Source organism: Asparagus officinalis, chromosome 5 (assembly GCF_001876935.1).
Source record: "Asparagus officinalis chromosome 5, Aspof.V1, whole genome shotgun sequence".
NCBI classification, from domain to species: Eukaryota; Viridiplantae; Streptophyta; class Magnoliopsida; order Asparagales; family Asparagaceae; genus Asparagus; species Asparagus officinalis.
This window is the reverse complement of record NC_033798.1, coordinates 23769425-23790400: the sequence shown is the minus strand read 5'-3', so window position 1 is coordinate 23790400 and position 20976 is coordinate 23769425. Positions and strand designations below refer to the sequence as shown.

General features: G+C 44.6%; 1 pseudogene; it reads left to right on the top strand.

Moving 5' to 3' along the window:
• Positions 68-19426, top strand: LOC109842892 (annotated as a pseudogene).

The following is a 20976-nucleotide window of genomic DNA, read 5'->3' as shown; positions in this document are numbered from 1 at the left end:
CATTGCTGGAGACCGTGGAGCGAGACTCTCGAGCATCCATCAATGGCGATAATATTTCCGTAGTGAAATGGGGGGCCGAGGCGTGTTCGTTGATGGCGTCCATCGCTTGTTCAAGCGCCAAAATCAAAGCGTCTCCACCCATTTCATCGATCCCAATCAACAACAGGAAGAGGGAAAAGAAACAGAAATTGAAGGAAGTGAGATTGAAGTTGTCGTTGATTACGATCTTACTGGTCTTAAAGCAGTCAGTGTTCCCAAGTGGAGGGCGATGCTCGATAAAAAAGTTCGGTTTTGACTCTTAGATCTCTTTCAACTCTTAATAATGGGCGCGATTTTGATACGAGATTATTTCATCCGTAAAAAGTTGAATTTTGCTACGCTTGTTAATACCCAGTTGTTTGATTCTTGCTAACTTTCATTGTAGTATTCAATGTTAGCAACAAGTTAGGATTTTTCACTGTATCTGCATTTTCTTTAAGATAGGTAGCTAGTTTTTTAAGCTATGAACTTATGCAGAGCACAAATGAAGCAGACTTCTTCACTGAATACGGCGAAGCGAGCCGATACCAGATTCATGAGGTGGTCGACAAGGGAAGTTATGGGGTCGTCGGCGTGGCCGTGGATACCCACAATGGAGAGAAACTGGCAATCAAGAAGATAAACGATGTCTTCGAGCATGTTTCGGATGCTACTCGCATACTGTAAGAGATCAAGTTGCTTAGGCTGCTCCGCCACCCTGACATTGTAGAAATTAGGCACATAATGCTTCCTCCCTAGCGGAGAGAATTTAAAGATATTTATGTTATTTTCGAGTTGATGGAATCTGACCTTCATCAAGTTATTAAGGCAAATGATGATCTCACGCCTGAACACCATCAGTTTTTCCTGTACCAGCTTCTGCGAGCTATGAAGTATATCCACACTGGTGAATGCCTTTTTTTTTGGCTGGCTTGATTGGGTATTGACAACTATTTTTCTCTAACAATTTTAATGGTTGTTTGTTGTGTGTTGTTGGTTATCAGCCAATGTTTTTCATCGGGATTTGAAGCCAAAAAATATTCTTACAAATGCGGACTGTAAACTAAAAGTTTGCGACTTTGGTCTTGCTCGTGTTTCATTTGATGATGCTCCCTCAGTTATATTCTGGACGGTATGAAATTTCTCCTCTTGCAATACTAGTTTTATCTTTGATTTAAAAGTGAAAAACTGGTGCCTTGATGCCTATGATTTTATTTGATTCCTGAGTAGTTGTTTCATGGCTTCATAGCCTAACTTGTTCTTGTATCCTTTCATTTCAACGCTTTACCAAGATGCATGATATGTCTCCTTGATAATGAAAGAAGAAAAAGAAGCAGATGATATGCTAATGCTGAATCTTTATCGTTGACTTATATTCTCTTTGTTTTATTTTCACATCATAGGATTATGTGGCAACACGATGGTACCGTGCTCCTGAACTATGTGGCTCTTTTTTCTCCAAGGTAGTATCACGTACAATTTATGCTTTTTTGCCCAATTTAAGAACATAACCCTACCCTTCTCATTTGTTATTATGGCTTCATCAGATATTATCTTTTGCATTTAATTCTTTTGTTATCATGAAAATGTTTTTCTGGGTATATGCATTTGCATTAATTCTTGCCTATTCCGCTTTCAAGTAATATTCTTAAGTACAGAGTTGTGCTAATGGTGAATAAACTGGACTGGTGATTGGCACTCATTTTAGATATACTCATTGTAGGCATATAAAATTGCTTATAGGTCCCTTAGCACAGCTCGGCACAAACCGACGAACCAACGAGGTGACGAGGTTGACGAATCGTACGCAAGCAACGGAATACATCCATTCGCGTGTGGAATCAAGCCAAGTGTTCGAAGAGTCAACAAGTCATCCAACCAAGGGCAGACTCGGACGAATCACGATCGAATCAAGATCAGTTTCGGACTCGAACTCAGAAGTGGATTTACTGCCAAATCAGGAATCGGATTTACTGCCAAATCAGATCAACAAATCAGAGTCTAAGTCAACCGAATCACGGACTGAACCGAAAACGTAAAACGAAGAAACCCAACGCCTAAGGGGGGCTCGGCCAAAGCCGAGCCACCCATGGGTGGCTCGGCCCAGTGCCGGCCACCCATAGGTGGCCGACCCAGATCTGTGCGCGGGCACAGTTTGGTCTTTGATCCCGAGAACTAAGGGAGATTATTTCCTTGGTGAATTAATCCCCCCCGGCTATTATTTCCTTCGCGAAATAATACCCGTCAAATCGTGTAGATCCGACTGGATCTAGATCGCGCGGTGGTCCACGGATTAACCCCAGCGTTGGCAAAGAACCCACACAAACGAGCGACCGCAAAACAGGAGCTCGTGATTTGTTCGACAAACAAGGAGAAAGTTGTAATCTTTTTTTTTTCTTTGATTTCGTTGTAACCGGATCTTTTGTAACCAAAAAGCAATTACTTGAGATAACAATGAATTCAATGAAGGCAATTTTCACTGCGAACAATCTGGCGCCCACAGTGGGAGCCACCGATCTCGCTGCCGAGATCGTCACGTCGCAGCCGCGGATCTTAATCCCGATCGAGGAGGAGGTCGAGTATGAATTCGACCAGGCCAAGTTCGAGGAGTATCTCTCATCCTCGTTCGGATCTACCTCCCCCCGCAAGTCCAAGAAGCTCTCCTCCAGGAGAAAAGCTCATTGGTTCAAAGAAGTTCAGAACGCCAACGAAGCTCTCACCCCGGCTGACGCTAAAGTTGCGTCGGGTGAAGTTCCACCGACCTCCAACGAGGTCAAACCTATTCTTGCCGACGCCTCTACTATTTAGGGCGTTGTGACTCTCTCAAAGAGAGCCCGCCAGAGGCGACGTCAACGCCTTGAGCGGCAACTCGCTAAGGCGATGGAGTCTACAGACGGAGTCCGCTACAACGCGGATCTGAAGAATAGGAGAGGCAAACAGCCTCAACAACTGAAGAATGGCGGGTCCTCCAAGCCGCCCACGAACGAATGGATCCGGGTCAAACGGAACCGTTCGACACTCGAAGAGAGGATTCATAAACGCCGCGCATTGCTTGCACAAGCAAAAATTGTTGTGCAAAAGGCCGAGAAATTGAGGGAAGAAAAAGTTTGGAGGCCGAAACAGCCTCCAACCAAAGTTCAACCCTCGGCGAAACAACCCATATCGCCGATAATTCCAGCAACTACTCCGGGAGATCACGCAGAATCATCCCGAAAGAAGAAGCCAGTTTTGGAGCGTCTCAGTCCACTTCCCGATGAGCGAGTCAAGGCTCCAGTTTAAGAGCGTTTGGGCCCGATGAAGAAGCCCAGAACGACTCAACACGCTGGGGGTCGCCGTCACCTCCAACGTGACAAAGAAATCAGGGCAGCTACGCGCACCAATTTGCGCATTGAAGTCCAAGAGCCCGCTGAGAACTCACGCCCAAAAAGGCATGTTTCGAGGCGCGTGACTTTCGAAAGCCCTAAGAAAGCAATTCCCCCTCAGAAGGAAACATTATCGTCTGATGACGATAGTGTTATACCTGAGAAGTCGTGCCGACACACGATAGGTTACTCCGATCGTCAAGCAGACGAGTTATACTATCGTGCTGGGGGTACGAGTAAAACCAGGAAGAGGAGTCCTCGAGAACAGGAAACTCAATGCCCCTGTTCCAAACTCATTCGGGCAGTATTGTCTGAGTGCGACTACATCAAGGCGGTCCCCGAAAGAGTTTCGGTTTTCAAAAGACTTAGTACCGAAATACCAAAACCAAGGCCTAGGCGTTTCCGACGAAGAAGAACAGTGGTTGAAGAGGGAGAATTTCTGAGGGTCACCACCAACATGACCAGCAGAGGGACATCGGCGCGAGATAATCTCGAGTCAATTCTGAAAGCATCCCGGCCTAGAACCCGTCTGTAGTCCGGAACCATCAAGCGAGCAACCTATGGTAGGGTTCGGACAAGACTCCCTTCAGAAGATGAAGAATCTGATGCCGGCTCCGCGGTTGCATCAGATAATACGGTATCCAGCGAGGGACAACCCCGCGAGGCACTTATGATAAGTGCAGAGCAAGTGGCCAAAATGCTTGAAGACGCCTTAGCTAAGCAACAGGAAACCTTCAGGTTCAAAATGCAGATGGCCATGCAAAACATGAGAGAAATGCATGACCAACAAATCCAAGCATTGACGAACCAGCAAGGCGACAGGCATTCCCTGTCCATACCCAAGAGAGTGGGAATCGATCCCATATCCGGCGAAGTTTAATCTAATTAACTTCACGCCGTTTAATGGGATGGGTTCGCCCACTCAACATTTGATTTACTTCAAATCACACTTGGGGGTAATCTCCGGCAATGAGCCTCTGATGGTGCGGTCATTCGTCGGCACTCTTCGCGGAGCCGCCTTCGATTGGTATCGCCGACTCAAGCTAGGTAGCGTAAACAGCTGGGACGATATGGAGACTATGTTCCTCACCAATTTCTTCGATGACGACACCGAGATATCTATCGGATCATTGCTCGATGAGAAGCAGAAGGACGGGGAATTAGTCGACACCTTCGTCAAGAGGATCCGGAACAAGGCGATGAACTGCCGGGACCCGATCACCGAGGAATTCATCCTCCAGATTTGCCATAACAACCTCGCACTGGACGTGTTGGAAGCAATGGGGACAGCACCGTCCAAGACATGGAAGGATCTGAAGGTCCGAGGAGAGCAAGCCGAGCGATACAGGCGACAAATGCTCCAGCACAGAATTTCAACCCAAGGGGGAAAGGTAAGGCACATGCTAATGCAGTTGATGCTAATCAAACCTTTCAATTGCAACCTCAGCAACAGCAGCAGCAGCAACGAGCGTCACAACAATCGCAGTCACAATGGCAACAACGGCCTCAGAAGCAGAAGTCTTCAGAGCCAAGATTTCCCAAAGTGTACTCCTTCAAAGATGACGAAGTTCCCGGCATCTTTAAGTACTTGTTGGAGAACAACAAAATTCAGCTGCCAGTGATTGTGGATCAAGAAGGGGCTAGCAAAGTGACAGATCCAAGGTATTGTGCATACCATAGAGCGGTCCATCACCCAACCAAGTCGTGCTACCACCTCAAGGACAAGATCCAGGCGCTAATTGATGTAGGCGTCATAACCCCGAAGCCGTCCAAGAATGTTGGAGCAAACGCGGTTTCAATCAGCTTTGGATCAGTGCCCACAGCGTGGTTTGAACCAAAACACATCACCAAAGTGGGAATGAAGACAGTAAACGACGACCCGCATGGACAGCGCCAAAAAGGACTTGTGCCACATACAGCCCCAAACGGCAAAATCCTCTGGGTTCACCCCGACCTGATTGAAGATGAACAATGGGCCGGGTCGTCATCCAAGAAGAAGTCCAAAGGGAAAGGAAAGTCTTGCTGCGGAGTCTCTGCTATCCCAGGAGAAGATGACGAAAGAATCATAGCTTTCCCGCTCTCTGAAGAAGAACAAGAAGTTTTTGCGACCCGAAGTGGAAATGAATATCACTACAACTATCCACCACCTAGTGAGCAGGGGGTGAATAAACGGGGACCAGCCAAAACTCTCACGGAGATGGGGGTGATTACAAGTCCTACACCGGGAGCAGAGACTCGACAATAGCCAGTGAATAAATCGAAAGAGAAGAATCCCCAGGAAGTTCAGAATCCGAAGCAGTCTCGTTTCAGTCGCCCGATTGGAAAAGACAAACCGGAAAGCTCGAAGACTCCGCAAGTCTTCAATATAATGGCTCAATTAGCCAATATTCCAGCACGGATAACGCTGTATGAATTGCTGCGGCTGTCCAAGGAAACTAGGGAGGCTTTGCAAGAAGCGTTGGCCAATTCAGAGGTGTTTCTGACTCAAGTCAAGCCAGTACCTGAACAGCCGGAACTGCTGAGTCAACATTGCAACATAGCTACTAAAAACCTTCCCTGCATTACCTTCACCAAAGAGGACATGCAGACGAAGAATTCGAACCACGATCGACCGCTATACTTCATCGGGTACATCGGCTCCAGCAAAGTCAACCGAATCCAAGTGGATCCGGGTTCTGCTGTGAGTATTATGCCACTTCGCTTGATGCATTTCCTCGGGATTCCAGTCAGCAAGTTGGCGTCCACAGGCACGGTCATTTACGGATTCAACACCAGCGGGTCAAGGCCTTTGGGAAAGATCCGGATAAAGTGCCAAATGGGTGATCTAAAGACGGAGGTCACGTGTTACGTGATTGATGCTGAGACATAATATAACTTACTACTGGGTCGGCCTTGGATCCATAGTAATGTTATAATTCCCTCAACTCTCCATCAGTGTTTGAAATATGTCGACGCTGATAATAGGGTTAGAACGGTGGTCGCGGATAAGCAACCATTTAAAGGGTATGAGAATTATTTCACTGATTCTCTCCTTTATGGTAACGAATCCGATACTGAATCATCGGCCCAAGGCACGGACAGCGGAGAAGAAGCTGATACCGAAGCCGGATTTGATTACAATGGAGGTTATGTTTTAAACGACATTGTACCCTTTGTAATCAACCTCGACGATGATCAAACGTCAGAGGGCAGTTGTAACTGGCAACTTACCGATAATGAAATAAATAACGATTTAGAGTACTCCCTGTCTCTTGATGATGTGATAAAAGAATTGTACAATAATCCTGATTTGTATATGCCGCTTCGATCGTCCTACGTAACAAAGGAGCGCCTCCAGCATTCTTTCGGAACAACCATGATCATCCCGAACAAGATAGGAGGTGCAAAAGAAGTAATCTACGGTAAAGGAAAAAGCTCCCCGTTACCAGATCATTTCCTAAGTGAAGATGAAGATGATGACAAACCTGGTCGGCATTTATCTAAGTATAGTCCGGAAGCGCGCAAGCTCATGGAAAAGCAGGGGTACGATTTCACACTCGGAGAAGGTCTATACTTCGACCGAGGTCCTCGTAATCCAGCCAAAGCGGTATATGTACCAAAAGGGAAACCCGAGGATTATTATAAATACGGGCGAGGCTTAGGCTATGTTTCCTCGTCCGATGATGAATGTGGGTGGCAAATCATCGATCAAAGTGCTAACATGCTCTCATCAGGGAGTATATTGACGTCTTCGCTTGGAACTACGAGGATATGCCAGGGCTCGACCCCAATGTGGCAATGCACCGCCTCGATATCAAGCTGGATGCCAAACCTGTCAAACAACAGCAAAGACGGTTTCGTCCGTAGATAATGGAAGCTATTGAGGCAGAGGTTAAGAAATTGATCGAATCAGGATTTATCCGAGAGGAGCAACATCCGGATTGGCTAGCCAATATCGTTCCAGTCATGAAGAAGAACGGTAAAATCAGGATTTGCATTGACTTCAGGGACCTGAATACGGCATGTCCAAAGGACGACTTTCCTCTCCCGATCACGGATGTCATTATCGACAATACATGTGGTTTGAGAGAATGTCTTTTATGGATGGTTTCTCAGGATATAACCAAATCAAGATGCACCCAGATGACGAGAAGCATACAGCATTCAGAACGCCCCTCGGTATATTCCGCTACACGGTGATGCCATTCGGTCTAAAGAATGCAGGCGCCACATACCAACGAGCAATGACTAAGATTTTCCAAGAACATCTCAGGAAAACAGTCGAGTGCTACGTCGATGATTTGGTCGTGAAAAGCCGTAATAAAGAAGATCACATCAAGGACTTGAAGACGATGTTCGATCTCATGCGAAGCCATCAATTGAAGACGAACCCTACTAAATCCTTCCTTGGAATGTCTAGCGGAAAATTCCTTGGATTCGTCGTCACCACTAAAGGTATACATATCGATCCTGACAAAGTGAAGGCGATACACGAACTGCAACCTCCTAGAAATCTAAGAGAACTCAGAGGATTGCAAGGGTGGCTAGCTTACATCCGGCGGTTCATCTCAAACCTTTCTGGGAAGTGCCAACCATTCTCTAAGCTAAACAAGAAAGGGGTGTCATTCATCTGGGACGACGCCTGCCAAAAAGCATTCGAAGATATCAAAACGAATCTGACGAATCCTCCTGTTCTCGTTGCACCGAAATCGGGTAAACCGTTCTTGATTTACATCAAGGCGATGAACCACTCGATAAGTGCTTTACTAGCACAAGATGACAATAACGGTCACGAATAAGCAGTTTATTACTTAAGTCGGACCTTGATAGGCGCCGAGTCTCGATATCCGATGATCGAGAAAGAGTGCCTCGCATTGGTATTCGCGATGCAAAAGATGCGGCATTACTTGGTTGGACAGACGATTTACGTCATTTCCAACGTTAATCCAGTACGGGTGTTTATGACGCAACCGGCCTCTATGAATTGGCGATTAGCGAAGTGGGCCCTTCTTTTGTCCCAATATGATTTGCACTTCAAGCAACAGAAGTCGATCAAAGGACAAGCGATTTGCGATCTTTTGGCGGCAAACCCGACCACAGATACGGCAGAAGTGTATGATGACTTACCGGATGAAACCCACGAGGTTAAAACGACGTCACACCAACAAGTATGGCAATTATATTTTGATGGTGCTTCGAGGGCAGTTAATAGGGTAATAACCCCGGAAAGTTCTACAGTTTCCTCTGGGGTTGGGGTTGTCTTAATCTCCCCGGGAAAGCATGTGATGCCTCGAGCTTATTCATTGACTAGTCCGTGCTCCAATAACGTAGCCGAGTACAACACGCTTCTCATTGGACTCAGTTTCGCCAAGGAGCTGGGGGTCGAATATCTCGAAGCTTTTGGGGATTCTCAATTGATAGTCAACCAAGTCCGTGGAGAGTATGAAGTCAGGAACCAAGACCTGATCCCGTACCACCAGGAGGCCATCAAAATGGAAGAATCTTTTGAAGAATTCTTCATTGAATATATCCCTCGTCTCCAGAACGCTTATGCGGATGCACTGGCAGCACTAGCGGTATCACTTGCGCAGCCTCCCGAAACTGAGCTGTTAGTCACAGTAAGGACACATCAACTCTGCATACCCATATACGACATGGATATTGAAGAGGAAGATGACGGAAACATTAATGCCAAGGAGGTGAATTCAACTCAAATTGGGTCTGAGTCCCGAGATTGGCGTTTTCCTATCATCGACTACGTCCAATATGGCATTCTGCCAGAAGACATAAAAGAAAGGGAATCAATCCGCCGAAGAGCGCCAAGATTCTTTTATAATACCGAAACCCATACGTTATACCGTAGAGGGTACGATGGTTTATTACTCCGATGCCTTTCGAACAAAGAAGCAGAAGAAGTTCTCAAAGAAGCGCACGAAGGTGAATGTGGTGCGCATCAGCCTGGTCCCAAACTGTATGATCGCATTAGGAGAATGGGATATTTTTGGCCAACAATGGTTCGTGACGCAATCGAATACGCCCGAGAGTGTCATGCTTGTCAAATACATGCAAATTATATGCATCAGCCGCCAGAGCAGTTGCACACGTCAACCACGTCTTGGCCATTCGAGACATGGGGCATGGACATTGTCGGTCCTATTTTTCCCCCTTCAGTCAAAGGTGATCGATTCATTCTCGCAATCACAGATTACTTTTCAAAGTGGGCTGAAGCAATTCCGCTCAGAGAAGTGAAGACGAACAACGTCATCAATTTCATTAAGCATCATGTCATATACCGACACGGCGTGCCAAGACGGATCATTCATGACAACGGTCCACAGTTCATAAGCAACGCCTTCATCAGGTTCTGTGACAAGTTCAAAATCGAAGATGTTTCGTCGACAGCTTATTATCCCGCCGCAAACGGATTAGCTGAGGCGTTCAACAAAACGATCATTAAGATCCTGTCAAAGCTCGTGAAGACCAATAAACGAGACTGGGACGATAAACTCGGCGAAGCACTCTGAGCTTATCGCACCACCATACGTACACCTACAGGGGCCACCCCGTATTCGTTGGTATACGGATGTGAAGCTGTGCTACCATTGCAGATTCAAATCCCATCCCTTCGGATCACTCTCTCAACCGAGATGACGACAGAAGAACACCATCAAAAACGCCTCGAAGAACTCGAGAGGTTGGATGAAAAGCGCTTGGAGGCTCAACAACACATCGAGTTTTATCAAGCCAGAATATCTAGGGCCTTTAACAAAAGAGTCCGACAAAGAAGCTTTAAGGAAGGAGATCTGGTCCTCGCTGCTCGCTGACCGATAATCCTCAATTCCAAGAATAAAGGTAAATTCGAACCCAAATGGAAAGGACCGTTTGTGATAGACACAGTCTACTCAAACGGTGCATATCGCCTGATTACTCAAGAAGGCACCAGGCAATTAATACTAATAAATGGGAAGTTCCTGAAAAAGTACTATCCCTAGTACGTTCAAGATAACCCATTTACCGGGAAGTTCCTTGAAGAATATTACACTTAATATTCTAGAGGATAACCCAAAATCTTCTTCACCACCAAAATCCCTCACTGATCAATTTCAATTGACAGTGGGTCCACCAAAAATGTCTTTCTGTCCCTCTTGATTCTTTCCATGAACAGGAGGTCCACTTTCAGTTCGGAGCCCACTTTCGATAAACGAAAGAACTCCCTTCCTTTTCTCTTTGGTTAAGCCTTCTCATGGTTATAACCGAAGTTAGAATTCCACTTCGATAAACGAAGAACCTATTTCTCATCTTTAGATAACCAATCCTATAAAAGGCAGGTTTATCTAGATTTTCCAGATTCTCAGAGTGGAAATCCCACTCTTAGTTTCTTTTGCACTGGAAATAGAATATAAAATTCTTCCTTTCCAGAATCAGGGAATAGAATATAAAATTCTTCCTTCCTTGTTTTCCGGGTTCGCCTTCACCCCAAAAGAAGACCGGGAAATAGAATATAAAATTCTTCCTTTCCCGTACTGATTTTTTCCAAAATTTATCAATCTAGGATTCATCCTAGGAAGTTTATCCCGAATCCTAAGCAGGGATAAGTCTGCGCCTAACACGCGCTGCCGGTTTAGTCTTGTTCCGTAGAAAAAGACACCAGAGTTCGATTCTAGGGTATTCTGTCCTGAAACCTAAGCAGGGATAAGTCTACGCTTAACCCGCGCTGCCGGTTAGTTCTTAACCGTCAAAAAGAACACCCGTTCACATATTCAACATTGTGACAGGTTATTATTAATAACACCAGAATCCATGTCTTACACGCATGGAGAATTTCATCCTGAATCCTAAGAAAGGATATGCCGACGCCTAACACGCGTCGCCGGTTTAGTCTTTCTCCGAAGAAAAAGACACCAGAGTTCGATTCTGGGGAATTTTATCCCGAAGCCTAAGTAGGGATAAGTCAGCGTCTAAAACACGTTGCTGGGCAGCCTATTCCCATAACAATGGCGAAGTCTACATATTCGAAGTTGTAGCATCAAGTCTAAGGGAGTTCATTCCTTTAGCACAACGTCACATGCGGAACGGACTTAAGACAATCCGCATGTAAGCCCGATTCAAACGGTAGTCGGTAAGAGCACGTCAAATCCGTTGAAGGCTGAGGATTTGCCAAAAATCCTAAGTCAACGTCTCATACACGTTGCTGTTTAGTCTTTTCACAGGAGAAAGACGAAGTCTACGTATTCAATATCGTAGCACTAAAAGAGTTAACTCTTTTAGCATAACGTCACATGCGGAACGGACTTAAAACAATCCGCATGCTAGCCCGACTCAAACGGTAGTCGGTAAAGGCGCATCAAACCCGTTGATGGCTGAGGATTTGCCAAAAATCCTATAAATATGCGAGTCATTGACGCATCAACTTTATGAGTTGGTCTCGTGACTCGAGCATCCAACGACCTTGGGATAAGATCCATGCTCCAATTCCTTAAGAGCTTAAACCGTGTGTACTCCAGCAGACGTACGAGTATAAACTGTGTCAAATGCCGAACAGTGCATCATAATGAAGCCTGGACGCCGGACAACGCGTCGCAATGAAGCTCAAACGCCAGACAACGCGTTATAGATGAAGATTCAACGCAGTCAATCGATGATAAGTTCTGTGTTGAAGCAGCAAACTCGAGCCAAAAAGTCAAGAAATCAAGAATCGACTTCAAGTTCAAATTCCAACAACGGTCAGACAATAAATGCAGCACCGGAACCCCTACAGGCATTCTACAAAGCACTGAATAGCCTGAAGGAATTGAAGGAATCCAGAACAGAAGTCATTCCAGAGTCCCGTTACACCGACTGAAGGTTGGGACAATCACATCCAAAGTATTCCAGACTCTTCTATAAAAGAATGAGACTGAAATACTTTGGAGGGGGTATCTGTAGGCGTATAAAATTGCCTATAGGTCCCTTAGCACAGCTCGACGCCGATTTAACAAACGGACCACCAGGCGACGTATCCAAACAAGACCGCCAACGCTGAAGCCAAGCTATACGCAACGGAGCAGGTTAACGAGGCGACAAATCGCACCCAAGCATTGGAATGCATCCACTCGCACGCGGAATCAAACCAATGTTTAGGTGAATCACCGAGTCATCTAAACAAGAGCGAACTCGGATGAATCACGATCAAATCAACATCAATTCCGGACTCAAATTCAGAAGTTGGTTTACTGCCATATCAGGAACCCGACTCACTGCCAAATCTGGAATCAAGTCAAAGAGTCGTTGCCAAGTCAATCAACCACACAAGAGAACCAGAACCGGAAACAAAGGACGAAACGGACAAACACCCGGGGACTCGGCCGAAACCGAACCACCCCAGGGTGGCTCGGCCCAAGCCGAGCCACCCTGAGGTGGCTCGGCCAAGGCCGAGCCACCCATGGGTGGCTAGGCTCAGAACTGTGCGCGGGCACAGTTCTGAGTGCCTATAAATAGGCCTTGTGCTCATTTGTTTCAGAGGTTGGAAATTTTGGAGAGAGGCGAAGCCCTGCTGGATTGAAGACTCAGATCTAAAAAAGATCACAACTTTGAAGGCTTGGAGACTTGGACTTTCAGATCCGGTGCTCGGCGATCACCAACGCCAAATAAGGCAGGAGTTCGAGAGGATTGGATTTGAGATCTACACGATCACACTCCGGATCTAAGCTTGGTTCTTAGATCCCGAGATTCGAGCGGTTGTTTCCTTGGTGAAACAATCCCTCCCGGCTATTATTCCCTTGGTGGAATATTACCCGTCATATCGTGTAGATCCGACCGGATCGAGATCACGCGGTGGTCCACGGCAAATAACCCCGGCGCAGGCAAAGAACCCACCAAAGCGAGCGACCGCAAAACAGGAGCTCGCGATTAGTTCGACAAATAAGGAAAATTGTAATCTTTACTTTGTTTTCTTTGATTTTTCATTGTAACCGGATCTTATAAAAAGACCGGATCTTTGTAACGCATAAAGTTGTTAACTGAGATAGCAATGATATCAACAATGAAGAAAGCTACGATTTTTCCCGCGAACAATCTGGCGACCACAGTGGGAGCCAACAGCTTTACTGCCGAAGCTGTCGCGTCGCAGCCGCGGATCCCGATCCCGGTCGAGGAGGAGGTCGAGTACGAATTCGACCAACAAAAGTTCGAGGAGTATCTGTCATCCTCGTCCGAATCCACCCTGAAGCTTCGTCAGCAGAATGAAAGATCTTCTTTCCCTCTTCGTCAATCCGACGAGTCTTGTGCCGTGCCCTTTGTGATCGAGCATTTTCCCAAATCATACGAGAATCAACCTGAGAAGCCTCCTCAGCCTTTAGCTCTGCAATCGGCTTCACAGGGATAGTTTTATTGGCTGCTAACAACCACTTGCAGCTTAAGAAAGTGAGGTTCAACTGCCGCTCAGAACTCGGGAGACTGAACTTAGCACCAATACAGCCCGTCACGGTCCACAACGATGCACGAAGACCGTCCACCAAACCACCGTGGGTCCGAAGCTGCTGACGTGGATTCCCGACATAAAGCTGATCATAGCCAAACTGGCGAGCGAATCGGCAGGGTAGGTATGGCTCTATGAAACACTGATTCCTCACCCGGAAAGTCAGATAACCCGGCCTGATGTTCACCAGCCAGTTAAAGCAGCCGACGTCTAAATGAGTTCGATACCCCCTCGGCTTTTCCTCATCAATCAGACACTCGCCGTATCGGCCGGAGAACTGCGGAAAACAAGCGGAAAACGTCCAACACTTGTGGACCTGTAGCTGCTGTCTGACGTCAGGGAATCCTCGCCCCTCCCACTTGCCGTTCTCAAACAACTGTAGTAGGGGAGCGGAGGGGTCTGTGGCATACGGTACTGACATCATATCAGAACGATGAAGGACGAACCAAGCCATCAAATAAGTGTACGGAAGCTCCACCTTAATAGTAAGAATCTGAGCTGGTGGTTCACTTTCCTTCCGTGTGAAAGCACTAGAAATCTGTCGAAGCCCTCGATGAATGTTAGCCACTATCACCGGAAGAAGCGAAAGTTCCTTTTTGTAGGCAAGCTGAACAGCTGGGTAGAGCACCTCCAATGGCAAGATATCACTAGACTGATACGGGACCACGCATTTCTTCAACCAGATAGCGAGGTAACCCATGCCACAAGAATGTTTTAAACTTGGTCCCTGTAGGAAAACCACTCTCAGGACTGCTAATGGTATAGGAATGAGCATCAACCTTCTTCAGTAGACTATTAACCCCTGAAGGAGTGAGTGGTGCCAGCTCACAAATAGCCTCGCCAGAATTGCTCTCTAGATTCCTGAACAAATAAGAAGCAAACTGTTTCTAGCTCACATGGGATTTAACCCTTTTCGCTAAAGGTTCAGACTGCGCCAAAGCGATATGATAGTGACATGTGAGGTCCCATAAAGTCTCGTAGCGGTCGGGCATGCGATCCTTCAGCTGACTTAATTCTTGGTTGGAGGGAAAATATTCTTGATATAGCATCTGTTCCATGGGCAAACCAGAAATCCTGTGCATCTCATGGAGGGCCAAGCCTAATTCCCCTTGCCGGGTCAGAAAAGTGTTCGAATCCGGGTTATAGAGCTCGCACAAGGCGAAGAAATGCTTCGCGCTAACAGGCAAACCATACATGGTGGCACGAACGGCTGCATACAGACCACAAGCGTGCAACTCCTCGCTCCATCGACTTAAGACGTACTTCGTCATGCGAGTCCACCAAAGTTTGTCCAAAGAATGGACCCAACCATAAAATCTGTGACGTATCGCAGGCATCTCCCGTCCTAAAGCAGCGAGGCGATTCTTCAAAGTAGAAGCAGAGGCAAGAAGCTCGTTGCGCGGCGGTGCATCCAACCCCAATACTCCAGGATGCAATCCAGTGATATGACTCCTGCTCGAACCAGGAGCTGCCTGATGAGTGATGTAGCCACAGTGAACGCTCTCATGCTCCTCCGTCAAGCGCCACGACATCTCCCGTGTCACAGCCTGACGCCTGAGCTCAGTCAACGAACGATGCCGAGGAATCTTCGGCAAATATATGAAACCACTGCCAGTTTTATGAAGCCACTGCTCGGCATCAATAAACACTGCATCCGGATCTCTGGCAGAGTCGCCAAATAAAAAGTCGGTCTTCCTGAGAGGCTGAGTCGAACTGGCGTCCTTCACGAGGGGCGCATCTGTAATCAACTGTCGAAGAGCTCGATGTCCACCTTCCTTCACCACTTAGGCAACCTCTGTCGACATGCCCGAAGCAAACTGAGGAGTGACTGGGATAGGGGAAAAATCGTCGGAAGTCAAATAATACTCGCCACGACGCCTTTACACTGCGTGAGATGAGAACGCCCCAGAAGGATATTCCACTGGAAGCAAACATTTAAACACTTGTTAGTCTCAATTATAAAAGGAAGTTGAACTCATCCTACGAATAGGTAAGATAGAGTCACTGCCTTATAAAGGGTGAGACGATTTGGCCACATCATGCACTTATAAGATAGGGTATATCGACAATATATCCATGCCTTATAAGGGACAATGCAGCGTCAAAACGCCCCCTTTATATTGAGATATGGTTTTGACCAAGCAAAACATATCTTTAAAGCGTCGATCCTCGCCAAGGAGAATCAAGGCTCTTCCCGATTGCCTCACCAAGGAGAACAAAATGGGGTGAAAAGGACCAATTTACAAATTTCCAAGAAAAAATAGACTAATTTGTAAATTTCCAAAAAATTAGCTCACCAGCATAAGAGGGAGGCGCGCCATCAGCCGACGCGGTAGAGGATTGACCTCTCGCAATACGAGATATGGAGACCTGCAAAATAAATTAAGGGATCAGATTCAGGAAAAAGTTCCTCTTTTTTGCAATTCTCCCCCCTGAAAGGTGAGCTCGAGGCGCCAAATCTTAATCCTAACCCTCGCATGCGACCCCACAAATTCATAAATTGAATTAAGCATAAAATATGCTAAAATAGTTGAGGAGTTACCTGAGGAAAAGCTCGTGGATCCAATAAAAATCAGATCTTGAAAGAGGCTCAGACCACGCGCTCGAGGGGCCTGAGAGAAATTCTAAATATGGAAGTTTTGAGGGATTTCTCAGTCAAAGATCCAAAGGGAGACTAGATCTAATATGCAACTATAGTTTTGAGGGAGAACGGATGCTCGAGGGAAGAGAAATCCAAAAATAAGGGAGAGAGGGGGGCCGGCCCTATTGAGGAGAAAAAACCCCTTTTTATAATGTTGAACCAAGCTTAGTTGAACCGGACCAAACCAAGTTGAACCGGACCAGACCCGTTTTGAACCAGAATTCAAGTTGAAGCTGGATCGAGCATCGAAACAACTTCAAATCGACCGAGGGTTCAGTCCTTGGTTTATTCTTGCCTCTCCCACATATTCGGAAGGATCAGAAGATTTTTTGAGCCTAATTACTGCCTTTTTTGGCTCATTATCAAGCCGGTTCAGCTCATTCGGGCACAAAAATCACTCCAATAAGGTACTGTTCCCCATTTTTGGTTGAGAAGTTCCTGGAGAATATTTTTATAAATATTCTTAAGGATAACTCAACAACACTACGCCAGACAACGCTTCGCAAATGAAGACTCAACGCCAACAATCGATGGTCAGCTAAAGATTAGAAAATCAGGAATCGACTTCAAGTTTAAAAATTCCAACAACGGTCAGACAATAAATGCAGCACCGGAACTCTTACAGACATTCGACAAAGCACCGAATAGCCTGAAGGATTGAAGGAATCAAGAACAGAAGCCATTCCAAGGTCCCGTTACACCGACTGAAGGTTGGGACAATCATATCCAAAGTATTCCAGACTCTTCTATAAAAGAACAAGGCTGAAATACTTTGGAGGGGGTATCTGTAGGCATATAAAATTGCTTATAGGTCCCTTAGCACAGCTCGGCACAAACCTACGAACCAACGAGGCGACGAGGTTGACGAATCGCACGCAAGCAACGGAATACATCCATTCGCGTGTGGAATCAAGCCAAGTGTTCGAAGAGTCAACGAGTCATCCAACCAAGGGCATACTCGGACGAATCACGATCGAATCAAGATCGGTTTCGGACTCGAACTCAGAAGTGGATTTACTGCCGCTCGGCCCAGTGCCGGCCACCCATAGGTGGCCGACCCAGATCTGTGCGCGGGCACAGTTCAGAGAGCCTATAAATAGGCCCCCTTGGTTCATTTGAAAAGGTTGGAACTTTGAGAGCCGAAACTCTGCCGAATTGAGAATTGAGCCTGGAGTTTTGAAGACTTGGAGACTTGAGCATTCAGATCTGATTCTCGGCGAGCATCCACGTCACAAAAGGCAGGAGTTCGAGAGAGAGAAATATCAGATCTGAGATCTACACGAGATCACACTCCGGATCAAAGCTTGGCCTTTGATCCCGAGAACTAAGGGCCATTATTTCCTTGGTGAATTAATCCCCCCCGGCTATTATTTCCTTCGTGAAATAATACCCGTCAAATCGTGTAGATCCGACCGGATCTAGATCGCGTGGTGGTCCACGGATTAACCCCGGCGTTGGCAAAGAACCCACACAAACGAGCGACCGCAAAACAGGAGCTCGTGATTTGTTCGACAAACAAGGAGAAAGTTGTAATCTTTTTTTTTTCTTTTTCTTTGATTTCGTTGTAACCGGATCTAAAAAAGACCGGATCTTTTGTAACCAAAAAGCAATTACTTGAGATAACAATGAATTCAATGAAGGCAATTTTCACCGTGAACACTCATGTACATGTCCAGTGTGATAATCGATTATGTTTTGTGCTATACGCATGCATGTCTAATTTTTAACTATACTTCTTGGATGACGCCAATCTGTTTCTCTTCTACTCATCATCTTGCAGTACACCCCTGCGATTGATATTTGGAGTATAGGATGCATCAGTTGGATCTCATGACCGACCTACTTGGCACTCCACCTCCTGAAACAATTTCAAGGGCTGGTTTTTCTCTATGCTTTCTGTTTATATTGGCATTACATTGTTGTTGCGGTTTCCTGTTATATGTTTGTTCATCATTTCATACTGTTTTACAACCAAAGCACAAGTTTTGATTTTTACCTTGCACATGTGTACAAGTTTCTCTCTTTGGTTGGCAGGAAAGCTAGCTGGAATGGAAAAATTATTCACCAATGAATATCAATACTTAATATATGTACTTAAGTACATCATTGCTCATGAAGAGCTCCACATAAATAATAGAATTATGTGTGCTTCAATATCTGTATGTAATGCATGCTATGCAACTGTATTCAGCCTGAATTTCTAAGTTTCTTTGTTGTTCTGGAGGCACAGATCCGTACTAGGAGGAAACAAGCTATCTGATAGCAACCATGGAAATAATATCGAAAATCATATTAACTAGAGAACAAGTGATTCAAAGAGCTAAAACCTTAGAACTAGGCTTTTCATCTTCTGTGTTCTGGTTATGGTTGTGGGGCCTTTACTATTATAGGAGTTATTCGGAGAATTCTTGAAAATAAATTTGTATATTATGCACCATAGAAGAATTTAATGCGATCCTTAGAACTAGACAACTTAAAAACATATCCTTCTTATATCAATCCAACTTTTTTTTTACCATGTTAATGTATGTGTTCTGATTATAGCTCTTGATTCCTACAGATCCGAAATGAAAAGGCTAAAAGATATTTAAATGGAATGCGCAAAAAACCTCCGATTCCTTTCTCACAGAAGTTCCCTGATGTAGATCCTTTGGCTTTACATCCTTTGGCTTTACATCTACTTGAACGCCTTCTTGCATTTGATCCTAAGGATCATCTATCTGCAGAAGAGGTAAGAATGGAAATCAAAAAAGATAATATTTGCTTAATTGATATTTCTTAATTATGTGAGTTTTACTTAATAAGATAGTATTTGCTTAATTAATATTTCTTAATTATGTGGTTTTTTTAAAAATTTTCAGGCTATCCATGTAAGATTAGGAGAGGTGGGGTAGCTCGAGTCTTCTTTTGACGATGATTAGGGATGAAATAATGTGTCTTCCCCAAACTTTTATTTTAATTTGTTATAGATAGTTTCATGTATTTTTATTTGGAACAATTAGGATATTAATTCTTGTTATTAGTATTGAATATTTGAGGATGGTGGAATTTTATTTATTGATGTTATTAATGGATGGAATTTTTCTTTTTCTTTTTATTCATTATTGGGTATTTTTAATATATTTGTGTTGTGAATCATAGTGTCAGGTTGAGAATAATATGATAGTTGCCTATGAATAGAAAAATTATTATTAATGTATATTAGAAATATGTAGTCTACAATGACGGTTTTATAAACCGTATTTTGTTCATCAACGAAGGGAAAGCACCGTCGTTAATGGGTTACTAATTACCCATTATGAGGAATTTTACGACGGGAAAATATCCCCGTAACTAATGATAACGACGAAAAAATATCCCTGTAACTAATGGTAACGACGGGAAAATATCTTGTCACTAATGGTAACGATGGAAAAATATCCCCGTCACTGATAGTAACGACGGTGATAATTACCGTCGTAAATATTAACGATGGTAATATGTTCCGTCGTTATAGACTCTATAATGACAGGTAGTATATCCCTTCGTGACCCTTTAGCGAAGAGGGCTTCAACGACGGGTGACGAAGGGATTTTTTCCCCGTGGTTAGCATATAATAACGAAGGTTTTTAGCTCTTTAACGAAGGGAAATCCCTTCGTTAAAGATGTAATTTCTTGTAGTGACGGATACGACCTGAAAACCTAAAAGAAAACTGGAAACAGTTCGTAAGTCGACTTATAAGTCGACTTATAAGTCGGCTTATCAGGAAAAATCTGTGTGCATATCTTCGTTGTTTTGACTGTAACTTTCACATCCAAACTCAGAAAGAGGTGATTTAAGATGCGTTAGAAAGATGTTTAAGAGACCTATAACTTTTGTCTTTTGAGTTTTTCCCAGATTCAAACTGTATCTGTGTATAAAACATAAATACTCTTAACTAATCGTTTTTCCAGATTCAAGCTCGTGCATGCTGTGCATGATTTTACTCCTATATTCATATATATACATTGGATTGATCTCAAATCAATCCCTAGCATACTTAAATATCAAAATATGTTATTTATCACTATATGACATATTTATTATTATTTTTCATATTATATTCAAATTTTACGGGGTTTTACATTGGTGGACCCTCATTCTCCTTTTGCTACCATGGCTCCTATTGCAGATGAAGTTCACGCTGGTTTATCTGCTATTGACTGCTCTAAAGTTTCTTATATAAGACGCATTAGTAATGGTGTTGCTCATGCTCTAGCTAAGTCGGTTGACTGTTTGTCCTTTTGTTTTTGCACTGTTTCTGTCCCTATGCTTTTGAGACAGAATGTTGTTGAGGACTTGGCTAGTTAGGTTGTCCTACCTGCTTTAGCTTTTCAAAAAAAAAAAAAATTTCAATATTAGAATTTGAATGAGAGCAATAATAACGATACAAACGTTAGGCATAAATGTGTAGTATTGGGTTGCTAAAATTCAAATATATGGAGAAAGATTTATAACCAATTTTTCCTTAATAAAAACACCTTATAATATTGCCATTCAT